We start from the raw sequence: 22,845 nt of genomic DNA, 5'->3' as shown, positions 1-22,845 counted from the left end.
CCTTTCTGGCTATAAGTGTCAGATTATGATCAGATAGCCCAGATGGCTATTGGGCTTCCTATCAAGCACTTTGAGAGCCTGTTTGTAGACAGACTGAATAGGTTTTAATGTTGTACAGCAAGCTTGGGCCCAACTAGTCAAGCGGTATGTTAAGTGGGGGAGTATCATAGAGTTGAAGTACAGTTTTGCTACCTCTGTAGTCAAACAGTTTCGTATAAATCGGAAATTAGCTAGGTTGAATTTGGTTATCTGAATTACCTTTTTCACGTGCTTTTTAAAATAGAGGTTGGAATCAAGTATGATGCCAAGGTACTTAAAATCAGATGCCACCTGGAGCTTCTCCCCTGACACATAGACATCTGGCTCAGTAGCATCTTCAAGGTATGATTTCATCCATCTCAAGGCATCGGGGGAAAAGTTGAACTTGGACAATTTTGTGATGAGAATCTCATGGTTAACAGTATCAAAAGCCTTCCTTAGGTCCAGAAACACAGCCTCAACAACGCCCCCTTTGTCCATCTTGGACTTCACATTTTCCAGAAGAAAGCAGTTGGCCGTTTCTGTGGATTGTTTCACTCTGAATCCAAACTGCATGGAGTGTAATGTGAAGGGGCTGTTGATGAGGTGGGCAATCAGTTGCTCTGCTACACACTTTTCAACAACCTTTGACACCACAGGTAGTATACTAATGGGCCTGTAGTTACTCACGTCAGCAGGGTCGCCTGTTTTAAAGATGGCCGTTATTATGGCCGACTTCCATACCCTTGGAAACATCCCGAGACCAATAGATGTGTTGGTGACCTTAGTAATGGGGCCAATGAGTGACTCTTTGTAGTTTTAAAAGGTAGAGTCCCGCCCAAACACATCTTTGGCTTTAGAGTTCTTTAGTGAGCTAATCACCTTGTTCACCTTTGACTCAGAAACCTCCCTTATGATGAAGACAGGTTGAGCGTCATTCACTAGCACTGAGCACAAGAAACCTGTGGAGGGGTTCTGTGTCAGTACCCTGACAGAGTCAATAAAGTAGGAATTGAAGGCTATTGCTATTTCGACTGCATCGATTGTTATTCACCATGATTTCTAGTCTTTTTGCAGTGTTACTATGGTCTTTCCCTGTTAACCTTTTTAGATTCTCCCAGATCAATTTAGAATTTCCCTTTGCTTTACTAATTATGTTAATAAAAAAGTTTTCCTTGGCCTGTCTGTTTTCTTTCATCACCTTATTTCTCAACATGGTAAACCTACGTCTGTCATGCTCTAATTTGGATCTTAGGGCTATTTTTACAGCATACTCTCGTTCTCTCATCAATTTCCAGATTTCTCCATTTAGCCAAGGAAGAGTGCTCTTTTGGCCAGGTTTGGATTTGATTTTCTTTAGGAAACCATTTATTGTAGTCTGGATTGTGGATAGAAAAACCTGACTATCAGCTTCCACGTCTGTTTAGGACGTGGAACAGCGATCATTCCAGTTAATTCCCTTAATTGCGTTTTCAAAATAGTTTAATTCACTCTTAGGTATTCTTAGTTGATCCGGCTTTCTAACAGTAGAGAGGTTAAACCTGCTTTTAGACAGCTTTCTGGCTATAAGTGTCAGATTATGATCAGATAGCCCAGTAACCATATTGAATGATTTAGTCACTCTCTCTGGTTTATTACTGAACACCAAATCAATCTGTGTTTTAGAGCAACAAGTCACCCTGGTTGGCCCTTTAACTAGCTGTGTAAGGTCAAAGGTATTAGTGATCCGTTTGAGGGTTTTCCTACAAGACTTGTCTTCATTATTAATGTTAAAATCTCCCATTAAGATGACCTCTTTCCCAAAATCACATTCCCTAAGCATGTTATTAAACTGATCAAAAAACACACTTTTGGTGGAAGGTGGCTTATACATTCCAATAAGGACAAAGTTTGATTTCATTTTGACCAATACAATTTGATTTGATTTTGTTTTGATTTGACTATATACTAAGACACAGATTAAGACGCAGATGAAAAAATATCCTGTTGAATAAAAGGTCTATTTGTAGTAGAATGATCGGCTATGAAAAGCCAACTGACATTTACTCCTGAGATGCTGACCTGTGGCACCCTCTACAACCACTGTGATTATTATTATCTGACCCTGCTGGTCATCTATGAACATTTGAACATCTTGGCCACGTTCTGTTATAATCTCCACCCAGCACAGCCAGGTTTATAAATAAATGTGATTGATTGATTGATAGAGTCAGTCAAACATGTCATCACTAGCCCACCAGGAACCAGCATGCTTCATAATGTGTAGGCATGTCTGTCTACTCTACGATACAGCCCCATGATGAGTTAATTCTGATCATACTCCTCCAGCCCAGCAGAGTTTAAAGGCCTCTAATTGATTTCATGTGTAGATCAGCATAGCTCCTCGGTTAGAGGTGAGTTGCTGTCTGAGAGGTAAATATCTGTTCTCTCTGCTTCCACTTTTTCCTAAACATTCATCCTCTTCATGTAACTGTTACTTTCTGTACAGTGAAACACTCAACCCTTCTGTCTTCTCTGCTTCCACTGTTTCCTAAACAATATCCTCTCTTCAACTTGAACATAAACACACATCAATGACCAGGACAGATGAATGATGTTCTGGATGGCTTCCAGAGCTGGCTGTACCTGTAGTGTCTGGCAATAAGAAAGAGTTGATCTGGCACAGAGGGCATGGCTGTCTGTTCTCGCTCTCTTTCATTCTTCCTCAGGTCAACACTCCTCTTTTCTACTCTCTTGTCATCTGTCCATCCCCAGGGCTCTCCATGCCAAGCTGGAGAGAGTTAGATCCGATTAAACGTTTGTTTCCCTGCACTGTATTTTCCCTCACCCCCTTCTCCTGCCCTCCTCTCCTTTCCAGAGTGCCCATAGTTTTTGTATTTTATTTAACTAGGCAAGTCAGTTAAGAACAAATTCTTATTTACAATGACGGTCTAACCCGGACGACACTGAACCCTAACCCGGACGACACTGGGCCAATTGTGCGCCGCCCTATCGGACTCCCAATCACGGTCGGTTGTGATACAGCCTGTAATCAAACCAGGGTCTGTAGTGACGCTTCTAGCACTGAGATGCAGTGCCTTAGACCGTTGTGCCACTCGTGAGCCTCGAGGGACAGAGGCAGAGTGAGACATGAGTGTGTGAATATGGATTAAATAAGTGAGAGAGGGAGACTGGCCTGTTGTGTTATAACCAGGGTGGCATGTTTCTGCATCCCCTATATGGTGCACTACATTGACCAGAGCCCTGTGGGCTTTGATGAAAGTAGAGCACTGTATAGGGATTAGGGTGCCATTTGGGACGCAGCCACTGTGTTCATCTGACCCAGTTATCTGAAGAGCAGAGAGACAGGTCCTGGGAGCTGCCTAATACAGTACCCCTATTAGGGCAATCCCATCAATGTGTGTGTGTCAGGATTGTGTGTTTGTATGTGTGTGTGTGTGTGTGTGTCAGGAGTGTGTGTCTATGCGTGCGTCAGGAGTGTGTGTGTGTGTGTGTGTGTGTGTGTGTGTGTGTGTGTGTGTGTGTGTGTGTGTGTGTGTGTGTGTGTGTGTGTGTGTGTGTGTGTGTGTGTGTGTGTGTGTGTGTGTGTGTGTGTGTGTGTGTGTGTGTGTGTGCGGAATGTGTATGTGTGTGAGCACATAGAGAGAGAGAGAGCTACCAGAGAGAGACGTGAGGGACAAGAGCCAGCTAGGGTTCACATGTAGGGAGGCCAAATTCCCTAGAGGATGGAAGGCCCAGTCCAGGCTTGTTCTGTTCTGGGGAGGATGACGCGTGTTGTCATCCAGCCTTAAGATGTCGATCTAGCAGAACACAGGCTGTTCTGGACTGTTCAGACAGCACAGTTAAGCTCTTTAGCATTCCTTTGTCCTTGGATTAAAACAGTCAAAAAAGAGACACTGATAGAATATCAAGGTCAAAAAGTAGTGTACTAAATAGGGAATAGACTGCCATTTGGGACACTAACCCTCTCTCCATCTCAGGCTGTTTCTGAGAGCCTTTGTGAATGGCCCAGACATTCACCCTCTTTCACGGTTCGTGACTGAAACTGGCGACGATCAATTTCTAGCGGGTCCTGTGTGGTTGGTGCTCTCTGACATTTCTGTCTTCACAGCGGCAGCGCTTTGGCTCCCTAAATCATCAAGGATAATGTGTTTAGGCACCTGGCTCCTCGCGTAGGGGCTTGGTGGCTCAGTGGCAGCACACTGCTCACACACACACACACTGGGCTGCGGTGGGGCTGGACAGGCCTCTTTGAAAAGCCGTTGGCAGCTGGGTTGGTTGGTCGGCAGCCCCATCTTCTTCTGCTGGGCTTCACTGCCATGACTGGAGCCTGGCTGACCCTCACTCCCCTCCACAGAGATATTAGTCCACAAACTACACTTTAGTTTGATTACACTTTGATAACATCAAGGTCTTTGATATTAAATAGTCACAGTGCTTGATCTGTGTCCTATAATGTGGTCTATTTAGCTGTTCCTAACTAGACTACATCATTAAGGGATTTTAATATGATGGGCCGAAGGCCACGGCGTCTTTTGAGGATGGCATCTTTAACTCCCTGCTTCCACCCCAAATGGCACCCTATTCTCCATGGCCTCTGGTCAAATGTAGTACGTTACATGGGGGACAGTGGGGGAAAAAGTACTCAATTGTCATATAATTGTGAAAGTCACCCAGTAAAATACTACTTGAGTAAAAGTCCAAAAATATCTGGTTTAAAAAGTACCTAAGTACAGTGGTGAAAAAAGTAATCAACTGTCATACTTGAGTAAAAGTACAAAGTAAAAGTGCTATGCATCAGAGTTCCTTATATTAAGCAAACCAGATGGCATAATATTTTGGTTTCTTAAATTTACAGACAGACAAGGGCACACTCCAACACTGAATTTATAATCGCAGTATTTGTGTTTAGTGAGTCCGCCAGATCTGAGGCAGTAGGGATGACATCACATTATATTGATAGTTGTGAGTTGAACCATATCGCTGTCCAGCCTGAGCATTTGAAATGTACTTTTGGGTGCCAGGAAAAAATGTAATGGAGTAAAAAATACATATTTTCTGTAGGAATGTAGTGGAGTAAAAGTAAAAGTTGTCAAAAATATAAATATTAAAGTAAAGTACAGATACCCCAAAAAACAACTTAAGTAGTACAAAGTATTTTTACTTAACCATTTGCATTTCACTGTAAGGTCTATCTATACCTGTTGTATTCGGCACATGTGACTAATAAAATTGTATTTGATTTGAGTACTTTACACCACTGAATAGGGAATAGGGTGCTATTTGTGATGCAGTCCTAAATTCCGTGCCTGTTCCAGCTTCCTCTTCTTCCTGTTGTCCCCCTTTCCTCCTCTCCTCCTCAAGTGGAGACCGGTAGACAGGATGTGGCGATTGATCTGGTAGGGAAATTAATCGAAAGGGAGAAGCAGACTGTAGGAGATGAAAAGCGCAGATTGGACTGGTTTGTGTGTATTCTGAAGCCTGCAGCCATGCTCTACTCTCTTAACAGGCTTGTAGAGGCACGTTCTCAGGGATCCTACAGAGCTCATGGAGACTGAATGAAACGCACCAACACAGGCCTTAAATGAAGACCAATGCTAAGTCCCAAATGGCACCCTATTCCCTATATAGTGCACCACTTTAGACCAGGGCCCACATACAATGATTTTCTCTGGCTTGTAGGGAGCAAATCTTGTGTACCAGACTCAAAGGTTTCCCTTCCCTACTGCGTAGATTATAATACACTGTGTCTGTTTTAAGAGGTGAGGAGAGGACAGAACATGTAACATTTCCTCCTGACTTGCTGATAGTTTGCTTGCTGTTATAGCTCTCACTTAATGACCGCAGACCTCAGGTTTTTACAAGCAGCTTAACAGAGATGTTGTCCTGGAGTCTCCAGAGTCAGACCCTGACAGACAGAGCCATCACCCTGTGACCCAGATAGAGGGAGTGTGAACCAATCATGTCTGCCTGTAAATGTAGACACCTCTGTGTAAATCAGTCCAGCTAACCCTGACACCTTTCATAGGGCTGTAGGCAGTACAGACTCACGTCTGAACACTGACTGACAGTGTGGACGTTCCATTTTATCTCCACCACCAGAGAACTGCTACAGCCGTGCTCTTACAGCAGAATCATCAGATGTGGGTCCTAGTAATGCACTAAAAAGGGAATAGGGTGTCATTTGGGACAGAGTCATGTCTTTATTTTCAAGACATGCATGCATCAGTGTTCCATAAACTGAGTTACTGAAGAGATACGTTTCTTGCTGGAAGGCATCACTTTCTCTGTGAATGCTGATTTGCTAATTAAATTAAATTCAAACAACAAAACTTGTCCCTTTAGGGCTATTCAATATGCTATACTTAAGTTACATGGCTAATCCCGGCCCAGAGCTATGGTTTACCCCTCCCTCTATGTGTCTCAGTATGTGTCTCAGGAGGAATCTCTCTCTCTCTCTCTGTGTTTGTCTGAAGGGAACCCGTCAGTCCGTGTCTGGGCTTATCTCTCTACCCGGCAGTTACCCAGCAGCACCTAAGGCTGTAGAGAGGGAAAGGGAGAGCAGTTACATTGGCAAGTGGAGGGAAATAACACAAAAGAAAAGAGAGAGAAAGAAAGAAACAATGAGGGAAAAGGACTTGGCGCTGAAGCAATTTAATATACATCTGTTTCATTTCGCTTCCTAAACCCCTCTGTAATCTGTTAGAGCTCAGACCCTATCAGCAGATAATTGGTCTGTAACCCCTCTTTGGTAATTATTAGTGAGTCATCTTCAAGGTTATAAAGTAATGTTATTCACAAACCCGACTCCACACCCACCTCTTCAGTCTGGCTTTCCCCTCAGCATAACTCCGACCCCTCACTCAGCCCCTAGCTCAGCGAAGACGCTTTCATCCTTTTATCCTTAGCTGTTTTCACTTTTGTTGTACAGTGTGGATTATTATTCATTCAGAATGTTTTATTGGATGATTAAGGAATCTGACAATAGACATGGTACATAGAGGTGGTCTGGCCCTATTCTTGAACAGTGTAATTGTCACCAGTTTGGGTCCATTCGAGTTGCTAAGATAGTTACTGCAGAGAAAACAATCTAAAAGGAGATTGGCCATTCTGTAAAGGGCATTCCACATGCATGAGTGCTTCTCAGTTAACATGTCACAGGCATCAATGTGGGTGACAGTGCAGATAGATTGTCTTTCTCTGATACATCTTTTAATATTTAGCTACAATCACGTAGACCTGTTTTAGTCTACAGGTAACTAAAATACTGCATTATTGTATACCTGAAATGTATTTTACACTCATTGAAGAATTCTGATTATTGAAACATACTGGAAGTATAATATTAGTGAAAATAGTTAATCATGAATCAACATACCATTCATTATAATTAGTCAGTACTGTATAGCGGCCTGAGAAGTATTTCTATAGCTAGCTAGAGTAGTGGTGGAGGATCAGTAGTGGAAGGCTGTCCCTGAACTCCCCCTCACTTCTCTGCATTATGGCACCAGCACTCCCAAGAATGTGGCCTAGTGCAGACAGACATCTCCATACAGACCAGTTGCTCCTCTAGCATAAAGAGACATGCAGACAGAAATATCTAGCTATTGGGAGAGCCCTGGCTTGTATCCCAAGTGGCGTCCTGCAGTATTCCCTATAGAGTGCACTACTTTTGACCAGGGCCCATAGGGCTTTTGTCAAGAGTAGTGCACTATGTAAGGAATAGGGTGCCGTTTGGGACGCACTTCTGCAGGGCCCAGGCCACTTGTCAGGAGGGGTGGCTAGGAGAGGGAGACTGTGGATGGGGGAGAGAAGCTGAGGGAGAGGGAGGCTGAGGGAGAGGGAGACTGTGGACAGGAGAGGGAGGCTGAGGGAGAGGGAGACCGTGGACGGGAGAGGGAGGCTGAGGGAGAGGAAGACTGTGGATGGGAGAGGGAGGCTGAGGGAGAGGGAGACTGGACGGGAGAGGGAGGCTGAGGGAGAGGGAGACTGTGGACGGGAGAGGGAGGCTGAGGGAGAGGGAGACTGTGGACGGGAGAGGGAGGCTGAGGGAGAGGGAGACTGTGGACGGGAGAGGGAGGGAGAGGGAGACCGTGGACGGGAGAGGGAGGCTGAGGGAGAGGGAGACTGTGGACGGGAGAGGGAGGCTGAGGGAGAGGGAGACTGTGGACGGGAGAGGGAGGCTGAGGGAGAGGGAGACTGTGGACGGGAGAGGGAGGCTGAGGGAGAGGGAGACTGTGGACGGGAGAGGGAGGCTGAGGGAGAGGGAGACTGTGGACGGGAGAGGGAGGCTGAGGGAGAGGGAGGCTGTGGGAGAGGGGTGGGAAGTCTTGGGGAGAGCAGGGAGCAGTGGACCTCATAGTCCTAGTCCATTAGAATAAACAGAGGTCTGCGTACATAGAGCTAGTACATAGACGGCTGACCTCAAAGACCCAGTCTATAATACACAGAATAACCCAGAGAGACAGAGAGAGAGGCCTGAGCTTCCATCATTGTGTTCCCAGAGCTAACATGGTAGGTCTCTGGGGAGGGGCTAAATGGACAATGTGCAACTATAGTGAGAGGATTTGGTTCCTACATGATGATGTTTACACACATCTATGGTATATTTGAATGATCATATGAGATGCCTATAGATGACCTTGTTGACATACTGTAACTGAATGGGACAATCTGTCAGTGGCTATGTCCCAGATGGCACCGTATGGGCTCCGGTCAACATTAGTGCGCTATAGGGAATAGGGTGCCATTTAGGACACATCCTTGTAGTAGTTCAAAGTGAAAACAGCTCTGCGGTTGTTAGAAGTTAGAACAGAGAGCGTCTCTTTAAGTGAAATCTCCATGTAACATACAGTATTTTCAAAGCCTACGATATTTACAGTGCAGTTAGTCCGCGTACGTGAAAAGTGGTTTAATTGCTTTGCACTAAGACTGTAAATACACCAGTTAGTTAGAGCCTTAACCCACCAGACAGTTACAGCATACACCTGCCTTAAAGGGGCAGTCTGGGATTTGAATAAAAACAAGGTGTCACCCCTACACTTTTGGGGGGTAAAACACCCTGGGATGGGGCTGGAGAAATTGAACCACTCGCAAATTCATAGATGGCGCTATGGATGCAGGACTGCCCATCCATAAGATTAAAATAAATCAAAAACGTGCCTCCCGAGTGGCGCAGCGGTCTAAGGCACTGCATCGCAGTGGTAGAGGCATCACTAGAGACGCAGGTTCAATCCCGGGCTGTATCACAACCAGCCGTGATCGGGAGTCCCATAGGGCGACGCACAATTGGCCCAACATCGTCCGGGTTAGTGGAGGGTTTGGCCGGGGGGGCTTTACTTGGATCATCGTGCTCTAGCGACTCCTTGTGGCGGGGCCGAGCGCATGCAGGCTGATGAGGTCTTCAGTTGAACGGGGTTTCCTCCAACACATTGGTGCGGCTGGCTTCAGGGTTAAGTAGGCGAGTGTTAAGAAGCGCGGTTTGGCCGGTCATGTTTCTGAGAACGCATGACTCGACCTTCGCCTCCCGAGCCCGTTGGGGAGTTGCAGCGATGAGATAAGATCAAAATTGGGGAGGAAAAGGGGCCCATTTTTGGGGGGTGAAATTTTTTATAAAATTTTAATCAATAAATCCTAAACATTTATTTATCAATTCCAGATTGTACCTTTAATTCTTTACTAGAGAAACACTAACATGCTAATCTCAAACAGACAGGTTTGCAAACTTCTACTAGAAGTTCGCGCTCTACCTGTCATAAACAAAGAGCTCAGATAATTTATCAGCTCCTTAGGAACTAGAGGTGGCATCCCAAAATGGTAAGTAGTGCACTATATAGGGAATAAGGTCCCAGTTGGGACACATGCAGATGCAGCTCTCCAGAGTGTTCTCCACTTCCTGTTCTACAGGATTAGCAGCCTGGCAGACAACAGTAACAACTGTGTAATACTGTAGAGACATGCTGCACTAAATGAAAGCTGTGGGGCCCTATGGGCTGGCTCTGAGCCCTGTGAAAGGAGACAAGCTCAACAAACAGCTTGCTCTATTAGTATGGAGACCAGAGTCTCGAGGGCTGCGTCCCAAATGCCACTATATTCCCTATAATATATAGTGTACTACTTTTGACCAGAGCCCAATGGGAAAAAGGCTGCCATTTGGGATGCATGATTAGTAGCCTGTTGGGTCTGGAGTTTTATATTCTGCTCCTTCACACCACAGCTCTCCTCTCCTCAGCAAACAGTGTGCCATTATTCCCGCTGACAAGAGAGCAAACAGGCATCATTCAGGAGGTCAAGACAATAAGCATGTCCCTCTCTCTTTGTCACTTATTCTCTTCATCCTCCCTACATCGTCATTCTGTCGCTTTGTTTTTTCTCCCCCTGTTTTCACACCCCCTACCCTCTGATTGTTCTCTTATCATCTTCTCATCACAGCCTCCACTTCTTTGTCTCTCTCGAATTGAGACATCTTTGACACACGTGACAATATGCTGCTTTGTACCCTCTGGTATGGTAAACGTTCTTTATTCCAATAGACTACTGACTACATTATACTCCTCTCCTGTTTCTCTACAAGTAGGAAGTGTGACAGATGTGTTGGACATAACTTGAAAGATGCTGTTTGTTTTACAAGCCAGTGGGCCCAGAGGGGTGTAATATATTCTGTGTTTGAGCAACAAAACAGGTGTCTATTTAAATTATCTAGTTCTTAATAAAAGAGCAAGATCTGTACGATCTGTAGTTTTTAGTAAAGGAGTATGATGGATTCGATCTCGGGGTAAAGGTTGCGTACACTCTTAGAAAATAGTGGAACTTAAAAGGATAATTCAGCTGTACCCATAGGAGAACCCTTTGAAGAACAGTTTTTGGTTCCAAGTAGAGCCCTTTTGGTTCCAGGTAGGACCATTTTGGGTTCCATGTACACTGAGAATACAAAACATTAAGGACACCTGTTCTTTCCATGACATAGACTGACCAGGTGAATCCAGATGAAAGGTACGATCCCTTACTGATGTCACTTGTTAAATCCACTTCAATCAGTGTAGATGAAGGGGGGGAGACAGGTTAAAGAAAGATTTTTAAGCCTTGAGACAATTGAGACATGGATTGTGTATGTGTGCCATTCAGAGGGTGAATGGGCAAGACAAAATATTCAAGTGCCTTTTGAACAGGGTATGGTAGTAGATGTCCGGCGCACCGGTTTGTGTTAAAAACGTCAACGCTGCTGGGTTTTTTATGCTCAACATCCCGCCAACTTGACACAACTGTGGGAAGCATTGGAATCAACATGGGCCAGCATCCCTGTGGATGCTTTTGACACCTTGTACAGTCCATACATACATTAAGGCTGTTCATAGGGCTGTCGTGTCTCTATGATTAAATGAGATGACAGGCTATTTTATCAAATCGATTACCTAATGTTTAATTGATTACGTGATTGAATTAAACCATGCAACAATTAACTCATTAATAAGCTGGGGCACCACGGAAGTGTGTTTAAAGAGCTGCTGTCTTCCGAATAAACTCTCTTTAAGATCTTCAGATCTTTTATATCAATAGAATAGAATGTGTCGACTTTCCAAGATACAATTTATGTCATCCTATCATCAGATATAATGTTCCAGACAACAACTGATCTAACATCATATTCTTTAAGTACCAACGGACACATTCAACTGGTTGAGAAAGGGAATTATTGTTCCATTCCCCAACCTTTTGATGTTACCATACTTTCTCTGTGGTAACAAAGGGATTTCCAAGAGTCCATTCTGTAGAGTGGAGAGAAAACAGGGCAACGCCGTGACAGGGCAAAGGGGAGGGGTGTAACTCAGAAGTAGGAAGCTGTTCCTAATGTTTGGTATACCTGAAACCCATTTTTTTTTAATGGAACCATAAAGGGCTCTAACTGGAAACAAAAAGGGTTACCCAAAGGGGACAACTGAATAACTTTTTTTAAACCCTTTTTTCTAAGTGTAGTGGTTTGATTTCTGAGATGTTGAATGGACAGACATTGTAAGCAATTTTTCTGGCCTGCATGTGTGTCCGCTGGAGTGTTGTTTAGCATATTGTGTCCAGAATGTCTCTGAGAATAATTGTATGTTCCTCCAGGAGCAATGGCCTTGAAGCAGTCAGAGTTTTCCTTGTGGCTGTGGACTGTATGGGGTGGTCATTGTGGTGCTAAGAGTGGTCATGCATAATTGACTGTTAATGGACGACTCGAGAGACTCTCAATATTTAATCTGCTGTGACCTTTATGGGTGGGAGCTGGAATGCCTTCATGTGTGAGAGTTGTGTCCCAAAATGGCACCTATTCCTTATGTAGTGCACTATTCCTTGTATAGTCCAAAGGGTACTGGTCAAAAGTAGTGCACTATGAAGGGAATAAGGTGGTATTTGGGATGCAGACCTAGAGGAACTAAACCATATAGTTGATATGTTGTTTTTTCCAACGCCGTTAGGATTCAGGACTCTGTCTGCACCAACTCAGGTAAATCACTCTGATAGATGAGGATGGCCTTCAAGGACTTTTATATCTGACTTCACCTCAGGATTCACACACAGCTCTGCCTTCAAGGACACTTGTATTGGTTTAGCTCCTCAAATCAAGTCTGGGAAATGTATTTATTATTTGAGCCCAGAGGGTCACTGCTGTTGTTTTTGTTGTTATTGTAGATTATTATTATTATTTTTAAATCACAAAAAAAAAAAATCTTGATCCTGAGTCCCATTAGCATTCAGTCCCCCATTGCATTATCTTTGTAAAAGGAAGCCCAAGAAGAAAGAAGGAGAACCTTGAATATCTTGTTGAATATCTTGTGCCCACCCAAACAGACCAAAATGATGAGGTGGTGTTGGCCAGGGATCAAGCCTGACCTTGGGGCTTGGCAAGGCACACTGTACATCTGGTCTGGTCTGGTCTGGACCGGTCTGGTCTGGATGTCAGGACATACAGACCTCTCTCGACAGACCCAATCATCTGCGGTCTGCAGTGTGGAGCAGCTGTCTTATCCACAAGGTGTTCTGTATAGCCTGCTGTGGAAGCTAGGGTGTGTCCCAAATGGCACCCTATTCCGTATATAGTGGACTACGTTATGAACCTATTCTCAGGAAGCTGGAGCTGTAGGAGCTAATATTCCAAGACAGAACTTATAGGATTATTGGTAAAAGCCATGCACAGTTTTTATTTAAGTGATAGTTCCCTCTAAGCCGGTGTTTGGGTTATATATTGGCACGGGTGCCAATATATCCTCCAAACACCGGCTTCAAGGGCATTATCACTTTTATACAACGGGTTACCAACTTATTCAAATAAGGCTTGACATTATTTTCATTAAAAACGTTATAGAAAATGTGCTCACTTGTCAGGACACTGTTGTCCAGAGGAGCTAGCCAACAACACAGCTACAGTAACACAATCACTTCAAACTGAAGCTGGTAAGACTGATAGAAAGACTGCAAACTCGTTTTACCTTTTTTCAGTTGACAGTTCTTTGTATATATCCATAAAAATGATGCCAGCTGATTCATGATTTCAACTGGCTGAGAAACGCTGCCAGTCTGTCCGTCTCATCCCGACTCCCGACACGTTCATTACTATAGGACAGCTGGAGATCGAATTTGAATATTGAAACAATGTTGCAATTGTCGGAGAGACAGACAGGAAGGTTTATACAAATCTCCACTGTTGAAAACTAAATGTTAGTCTAAAAGAAATGTGAGATATTGTCTAAATGCTTTTTATAGTGGAGATCAAGTTTATAAATTGCCTGGCTGATGAGACAGTGGATTGTGCAGTCAGATGGAACAGAGTAAAAAGGCATTTTAACATCATAGATTTAGCCGTTAGTAACTTATTTAATAGACATTGGCTGGAATGCGGTTTTAACCAATCAGCATTCAGGATTAGACCCACCCATTGTATAAATGTGCACATGCCACAAATTTCCAGTTACATTGAACATATTGATCTTTACCCAACTACCTAAGGTTAAAAATACTGGATACTTTAGCAGATTGTTCTGCTTGTTTGGAAAAACTTTTTCTACTGGTTTCTCATGCATAATTATATGAAATCAACATATTTGACTTATTTTATATATCCTTTTCATAATATTTCTCACCTAATTCAATGCTGGAAAAATTACTAGAGAGCGGTCTCGCAGGGCCATCCTTCCAAACCTTGTCACATTGTCTGAACTTAGCGAAGCCTGGGCGTCCGGACAAACTAGAGAGTGGAGTATTTACTCAACACTCTCCATAGTGTGTATTCATCTACCCATTGTGTAGGAGAGTTTATCCCGTGTGTTGGGAATAGCATCATCAAGTAACTGGAGCATGGAGCAGCAGACTCCCAGGACTAGACCTGGGTTCAAATATTATTTGAAAGGAATTCTAATAATGTGTCTGTGCTTGATTGAGCTTGCCTGGCACAATCGACCAATAGAAAAGTCTGAAAATGTTAAATCTCGCCATCTGACACTCCAGGCAGGCTAGAGCAAACGCTCAAAATATTTTGAATAGAATTTGAACCCATGTCTGGCCAGGACAGGAGCAACCTTTGGTCGCACTGTATTTCCCGGCATTCCCCCGTGCCTGTCTCCCTTTAGTCTCCCCCTCCTCTCCTCTCTTTTCCCTGGGATTCAAATAAAGGAGTCCCATCTGAAATCAGATCTTTGGGAATTACTCCTCTAAAGAGAAGTGCTCCTGCCCCCCCGCTTTTTTTGTTGCACCTTGTCTAACGTTTATTGAGTGCCTTGTGCTCCTCTGCATACCAATGGTGTTAAACACTTTTCTGTTGGTAAGTGGAGTCAATAATATGGGAAGCCAGTGGAAGCCAAATAATCTCTATAATGGAGGGACAGATGTTAAGCTCAAAGAATTCTGAGAACAAAGACCTGTTTCTCTGAGCCTTAGATCAGGGTATTCAACCGGGGCTTTGAGGAGGAACTGGTTTCTCTGAGCCTTAGATCAGGGTATTCACCCGGGCTTTGAGGAGGAACTGGTTTCTCTGAGCCTTAGATCAGGGTCTTCACCCGGGGCTTTGAGGAGGAACTGGTTTCTCTGAGCCTTAGATCAGGATATTCAACCGGGTCTTTGAGGAGGAACTGGTTTCTCTGAGCCTTAGATCAGGGTATTCAACCGGGGCTTTGAGGAGGAACTGGTTTCTCTGAGACTTAGAACTAGGGTATTCAACCGGGGCTTTGAGGAGGAACTGGTTTCTCTGAGCCTTAGATCAGGGTATTCAACCGGGGCTTTGAGGAGGAACTGGTTTCTCTGAGCCTTAGATCAGGGTCTTCACCCGGGCTTTGAGGAGGAACTGGTTTCTCTGAGCCTTAGATCAGGGTCTTCACCCGGGGCTTTGAGGAGGAACTGGTTTCTCTGAGACTTAGATCAGGGTCTTCACCCGGGCTTTGAAGAGGAACTGGTTTCTCTGAGCCTTAGATCAGGGTCTTCACCCGGGGCTTTGAGGAGGAACTGGTTTCTCTGAGCCTTAGATCAGGGTATTCAACCGGGGCTTTGAGGAGGAACTGGTTTCTCTGAGCCTTAGATCAGGGTCTTCACCGGGGCTTTGAGGAGGAACTGGTTTCTCTGAGCCTTAGATCAGGGTCTTCACCCGGGCTTTGAGGAGGAACTGCAGGGGGTTAAATATTGAAGCGTAAAAAAGTTGACAAAATATATATTTTTCAATATTTTGATGTGTATCGCTAGCAACAACAGAATTAACCAATTTTTAATTGCAGTACATACCTACAGTTAAGCACGGCCCGAGGGGGTATACTGGCCATATTTCACAAACCCCAGAGGTGCGTTATTGCTATTATAAACTGTTTACCAATGTAATTAGAGCAGTAAAAATAACTATTTTGTCATACCCGTGGTATATGGTCTGATATACCCGTCTGTCAGCCAATCAGCATTCAGTGCTTGAACTACCCAGTTTATAATAGAAATTAGATGTCAGCTTTATTTCTTACCTCCTAATATTGAGGAAATTACACTCATTGGAGCCAATTGCACCCGTGAAAAGGCTACCGGTGCCGCAAGTGCCGCTGGCTGCTGGTAAGTTTTGTGGGTGTCACGTTCCTGACCTGTTTTCTGTTAGTTTTTGTATGTGTTAGTTGGTCAGGACGTGAGTTTGGGTGGGCAGTCTATGTTTTCTGTTTCTATGTTGGTTTAAAGGGTGACCTGATATGGCTCTCAATTAGAGGCAGGTGGTTTTCATTTCCTCTGATTGAGAGTCATATTAAGGTAGGTGTTTTCACACTGTTTGTTGTGGGTGGTTGTCTCCTGTGTCAGTGTTTGTCGCGCCACACGGGACTGTCTCGGTTTGTTTGTATGTTCGTTCTTTTATGTAATCAGTTTTCCTGTTCATGCGTTTTTCGTGTTTCATGTAAGTTCGTCGTCCAGGTCTGTCTACGTCGTTTATTGTTTTGTAGTTTGTTAAAGTGTTGTCGTGTTTTTCCGTTTTGTAAATAAATATTATGTCGAATTCAAACGCTGCATTTTGGTCGAATCACTACTCCTCCTTTTCGGATGAAGAGGAGGAGGAACGCCGTTACAGTGGGGAGGTCAATATTAATGAAAAAACGATCTACAAAATCCATTTTAAAATGTTGATTACTTCTTCATTCACCTGATGATAAGACAAAATTTTGCCAACATATGAGGTCGTCACTGGGTCACTGGTTTTCCTGGGAGGTGGTCCCTGGGCAAGAAAAGGTTTAAGACCCCTGTCTTAGATGGTTCTCATTCCCTCCCTCTCTCCCTCCCTCTATTCTCCATGTCCCTCCCTCTCTCTCGCTCATCTCTATCTCTCCCTCTCCCAGCTCCTATGTTAGAAGCCACCTTTGGCCTTCCTTTCAGGATCTGAAAAATGTCCCCTCAGAGCTACCGCTATCCCAAAGACCTCTTGAGTGAACAAATTGTTAAAATAGGCCAGACGCATATCCAGATTTATGTCTGATTTATTGCTGTCCTACTCCCTGAAAGCCTATGAGCCCAAGGGTTAATGAGTTAAAGCTAGTGGCTAAAGGTTAACGTCCTTTAGTCCTGCCTGTGAACAAGGGGTAAGGTTATGTAGCCTTGCTTCACAATTGTCTAATAAACATCCGTCTGTTATAATAGCTCTTTAATCTGAACTGGTTCAATGATAGATGTGACTCCCACCTCGTCTCTAATTCAGCCCCTATCCTCCTCCTCCTCCTCCTCCTCCTCTCTCATTACTGCTTATATAGAGTTTAGTCTGATTAGGCTGCATCTCTCTCTCTTTCTCTAACTCTCTCTCCTTCAGCAGTAGGATCCTCTGTACTTCCTCTGTAATGGGAGTTTTATACAGTGTGGCGTGGTAATAAATAACAGAGAGAGATGCATGTCCGGTCCTCAGAGCTTGGCTTATGGCCCGTTGTTGTGAGAAACATGTGCTTCCCAAATGGCACCCTATTCCTTTTATATAGTGCACTACTTTTGACCAGGACTCATTACTCACTCTAGGTAAACATCTTAATGCATACAGTAGTGTAGTGTATTTTTAAACACATTGTCCCAGTCAGCCAGGGTTATTTTGCTGCCTACTCAGTGTAGAGCAGCTCAGTGGGTCGAGGACTGCTGCTCCTGCCTGCCTGCCTTGCTAGGTGAGAGAAGGTGACTGAGTGGAGGAGGACCTGAGACAGACACGGAGAGAGAGAAAAGGACCCGTTGAGCATCCAGGTCTTGAGGGTGACCAAATAAGGACCGTCTGCTGTGTGAGTGGAGACAAGAGACAAGGGCACTGAGAGAGAGAGAGAGAGAGATTGTGTGTCTGTGTGGGAGACAAGGGCACAGAGTTGGCACTGGCACCACTCAGCTTAGCCGCCTACATTCACTACCCTCCCTCACAGAGTTCTCCTGTCCATCACAACACAGCCCAGTAGAGTTACTTTTAACAGTACAATACCATGATCAAGGCTTCACGCTGACACACATTGGTATCAACAGTAAAGCTAGATTGACATGGGAGAATAGGTGAATTAACATATTTAATCTAATTTATTTTCCATTAACATGACTGTCCCTCTATAATGAGCACAGTGTGACAACATTTACATAGATCAAGAGTCTAATCTAAAGTAACTTTGGGACTGGCAACAGAGGACATTAGCTGGGTTAGGTTTTTAGTCTGGTGTATACTTTAGAAAAATGTGACTGGTGACTGCTTGTCCTTTGGCTGGGAATGAGGAGGAACATGGGAAACCAATTTAGACAGCTAACCTGTAGCTCAGCAGATTGGCCCTGGGCGGCAGTTAAAGATTAACTGAGATGTTTTTTTAGGGCCTCTTTGAAGTGTTCTTACTTCAACTCCTGCTTATCTTAATTACTGAAAAATAACCTTATGGAAGGAAATGGACCTCTGGCTACTTGCACCAACACACCTCTATGCACCAACACACTTCAGCTGCCTAACTCAAACACCAGTGGTGTTGTAATTCTGGCCTCCCAAACCGGATGATGACTGGCTCATATGATAAATAATTATTCACTGATATTCCTGAATTAAGAATGTAAAAAGTGTTTCTAACGTTCTGAAGGCATTGCACAGCTTTGGATTTTGCCCTCCATGTTGGCTACTTTTCCTGCCCACAAGCAGGTGATCTTGAAAGTGGTTCATGTAGAGGTAAGGTGGAGGAGGGTACCTTTGAAGCCTAGCTTGAGGTGAATGTTGTCTCCAGCGTAATGTAAATGATTAGACATCATGCCACCATGTAATGTTCACAATGAGACGTATGACCGGGGAACAGGCAGGCTGGTGTGGTATTGTACCTATACATGGTCTTAGGACGTCCCTGTGGGTAACTGACACTGAAGACAAACTGCATTCCAAATGGCACCCCTATTCCCTTTTTCAAAAGTAGAACACTATATAGGGAATAGGGTGCTATTTGAGATGCATCCTAAAGCCTTTGCTGTTACACATCTGAGACGAGAGGAGAGGAATAGTATCAGGCTAACATTAGCAACATTGTGTGAACATAGAGACGATGCCAAGCTTTCCACAATAAGATCCTAACTTTAATCCAGCATACCCAGGAAGTTAGGAAGATCCTTCTTCTCTTAACAACATTTTATTCGGTCTGAAGTCTCTTACAACAGCTGTGAGTGCTTATTAGCGTAGTTGTATAACTCTACAGGTTGTTGAAGAAGTTCTGAATGGAAACGAGGAGCTTGTAGCAGAGTTTCTGAAGTTGTCTGTGACTGCTGTGGTGGGGTAGATCCAGGTGATTCATGTGCTAGGGAATAAGTCCAGTAGCCGTCACGACTCTCCTGAGTCCTGGAAGGAAACGAGGAGCTTGTGGCAGTTTTCCATAAAGAGATGATGTCTGTGGTGGGCGAGGGCCAGGTGATTAAGACCAGTTGACTTCACTACTCAGAGATCACACACACTGTGATTACCTGTGGCATGGGTCTCGCTGCTCCCTCTAAGCCCTAGTACAAGGTAGGGAAATCTAAACACACACACCCCTCTTTTCCAGCAGAGTAATCCATAACACACACAGGGGGAAAAGCTCTTTTCACTCCAGCAGACGTCTTACCTGCAGGAGTTACTAAAGTAGAGAGTTATTAGACTCAACTCTACTCCTAGTATGGCCTTAACCCCTGAGAATGGACAGGCTTGGGCCAGTGGCATGGATGTACTGTAGTAGCTTGGTTTACATGAATATAGTACCGAACCATCAGCAGCTAGCGATATCTGGGTTGTAGTTCTAGGATACCTCTGTTTTCTCTATTCTGACGGAACCCATTACCGTGGAAACAATCAGACTTTGAAGATGCGCCAGAAAACTGTCAGCCCTTCAGTTAGTTCAGCCGTATCCTCATCATCTCCACTTTATTTAGCTCTTCTTTCGGCATCTTCACTTTATTCTCCTTCATCTTCTATGTTAGTTCAGCCATATCTTTGTCATATTCACGTTCTTTTCTCTGTTCAGAAGACAAGTAGAGGTTCAGGCGGCAGTGAGATCTTGAGTTGGTTCATAATAAAGTCATGAGGTGTTTTCTTCTTCCACAGAGTCTTGTTGACAGAATCAGATCTAATGAGTTTGGTCTCCTCTCCTCTAGTTCTGTCTTTTCCTTTTGGCCATGATGTGGTTCAGCATAGTTTACTCCATGGTTTAGGCAGTGATGTCTGAGTTGGTTCATGATAAAGTCATGAGGTGTCTTCTTCCACAGAGTCTCCTTGACAGATTCAGGAGGAGTTAATAAGTGTCTGAGTTAAGTTGTGAATGAAAAACAACCATTTCTAAGTTCTTCTTCGTCTTCTGACCTCTGCTGTGCGTTTGCTCTGCTGGCAATGGTATGACCTAGTGTTGTTCCTCTTCTGGTGTCACATGTTTTAAGTCCTATTAAAGTCCAGGTAAGGGAATGTGTGGTGGTGTTAGTCTATTAGATCACATGAAACAGCAATGAACAGGTGCAGTATAGGCCACGGTTCCATTCACTCACCATGCTACATGCCCTTCTATACACACACACACACACACACACACACACACACACACACACACACACACACACACACACACACACACACACACACACACACACACACACACACACACACACACACACACACACACACACACACACACACACACACACACACACACAATAAAACAGTAACGCCCTTGTGAATGTTTAGGTCTCACCCTCTCTTGAAAGGGAAAAAGCTACATAGCAGAGTTGTCGACTGGACATGACAGATTTACTGACCATGACAACTGGGGGAAGGGTTGTCAGGGGGTAGGGCAGATTGAAGGAGAGGGGACTGGGGAGTTAAGGCCTCAGAACAATATGTGTCCCAAATGGCACCCCATTCCCTATATAGTGGACTACTTTTGACTGGGGGCACATAGGGCTTTCTTTTACCTGGTAATTCATTACCCACCTGGTGTCCCAGGTCTAATTTAGTCCCTGATTAGAGGGAAACCAACTGAAAAAAAGCAGTGGAACTGGCTTTGAAGTCCGTATTAGAATTTGATGTATATAGGCAATAAGAAGCCATTTGGGACTCACTATGCAGTTTCTCTTTCACTCTTTCATTCCTCCCACTTCACATCTGCCAGCTGTCCAGCTGTACTGTAGAAACACATGGGTCTGTCTCCCTCCTCTACCTTCGTCCCTCCATTCTCTTTTCTCTCCATCTTTCCATCTCCCTCCTCTCCCTTCATTCCTCCCTCATCTCCCTTCAATTCTCCATCTCCCTGCTCTCTCCATCCTCTCTTAATTTCCCTCCTCTCCCTTCAATCCTCCATCTCCCTCCTCCCATCATCTCTCCATCACCTTCCTCTCCCATCATATCTTCATCACCTTCCTCTCCCATCATCTCTTCATCACCTTCCTCTCCCATCATCTCTTCATCTCCCTCCTCTCCCTTCATTCCTCATTCTCCCTCCTCTCCCTTCATCTCTCCATCTCCCTTCTATCTCTTCATTCCTCCATCTCCCTTCATCTCTCCATCTCCCTTCTCTCTCTTCATCCCTCCATCTCCCTCCTCTCCCTTCATCCCTCCATCTCCCTCATCTCCCTTCATCCCTCCATCTCCCTCATCTCCCTTCAAATCTCCATCTCCCTCCTCTCCCAACATCTTTCCATCTCCCTCCTCTCCCTTCATCTCTCTATCTCCCTCCTGTCCCTTCATTCCTCCATCTCCTCCTCTCCCTTCATCTCTCTATCTCCATCCTCTCCCTTCATTCCTCCATCTCCTCCTCTCCCTTCATCTCTCTATCTCCATCCTCTCCCTTCATTCCTCCATCTCCCTCCTCTCCCTTCATCTCTCTATCTCCCTCCTCTCCCTTCATTCCTCCATCTCGCTCCTCTCCCTTCATTCCTCCATCTCCCTCCTCTCCCTTCATCTCTTCATCTCCCTCCTCTCCATTTTCTCCCTTCATTCCCATCATCCCTCATTTCACACTGTTTAGGCTGAGGTGCTTGGAGCCACTGTTATAAACCTGCTGTTAATGCCAATAGTATGTGTGTGTGTGTGCTTGCATGTGTGCGTGTGTAAGCGTCTACATGCTATGACTTGTCATTTTGTGTGTGTGTTTGATGTCTGTGTGTGGTGTTGCTCTCTCTGTGGTCAGTATGGTAACAGGCAGTGCTGCCCTCCAGGAATACAGAGCTTTGAATTCCACTTCAAACAGGACTGATAAAACAACCCTGACACACACACACACACACACACACACACACACACACACAGACAGAGAGAGACTAACCTTTATCTCTTAATTGCTATGAAGCCAATTAGACCTTCTACTTTATACTTCCTCCTCTGCACTGATAACTCCCACTGAATATACTGGCAGGGAGGCTGTGTGTGTTTGCTTGTTCTTGTGTGTGTGTGCATGAGCGTGTGTTTGTGCTGATACATATGCCTCCCACCAAATATAGGCAGGGAGTCTAGCTGTCCTACAAGTACCCATAATAACACCGTGAAATTACTCGAATGAAAAGATTTTGAGATAGGAACGTCCTGAAAACAAACAGCCTTTCCATTATAAATGTTTTGAAGTGCAAATAATGTGTTCAGAAGCTTAACTGCTTCTGGTGCCTTTGCTGAATGAATTCCCTCTCATGTCGATCTTCGTTTTTCTTGTTGTTGACTGTTGTTGTTTACAAAGACAAACATCCACACAGAACGACACTAGCACTTGATGTAATGTAATTTGTGAATTAAAATACAGGATTTAAAATGTTTGTGTGTGTGTGTGTGTTTCCTGTACTCACTGTACTGTCATTTTGGATGAAAGTGTCTGTTAGGTGGCACATAAGACACATTATGAAGTGATCGTTTCTGAG

The 22,845-nt window shown here is 44.3% G+C and overlaps 1 protein-coding gene across 1 annotated transcript in view; it reads left to right on the top strand.

Moving 5' to 3' along the window:
• LOC129832092 (FRAS1-related extracellular matrix protein 2-like) overlaps positions 1 to 22,845 on the top strand; it is a 106,485-nt gene that overhangs the window by 18,095 nt on the left and 65,545 nt on the right. The window lies entirely within an intron of this gene.

The sequence above is a fragment of the Salvelinus fontinalis genome, chromosome 33, assembly GCF_029448725.1.
Source record: "Salvelinus fontinalis isolate EN_2023a chromosome 33, ASM2944872v1, whole genome shotgun sequence".
Lineage (NCBI taxonomy): Eukaryota > Metazoa > Chordata > Actinopteri > Salmoniformes > Salmonidae > Salvelinus > Salvelinus fontinalis.
Note: the sequence above shows the minus strand (reverse complement) of the source record. Positions and strands in the feature narration are given on the sequence as shown.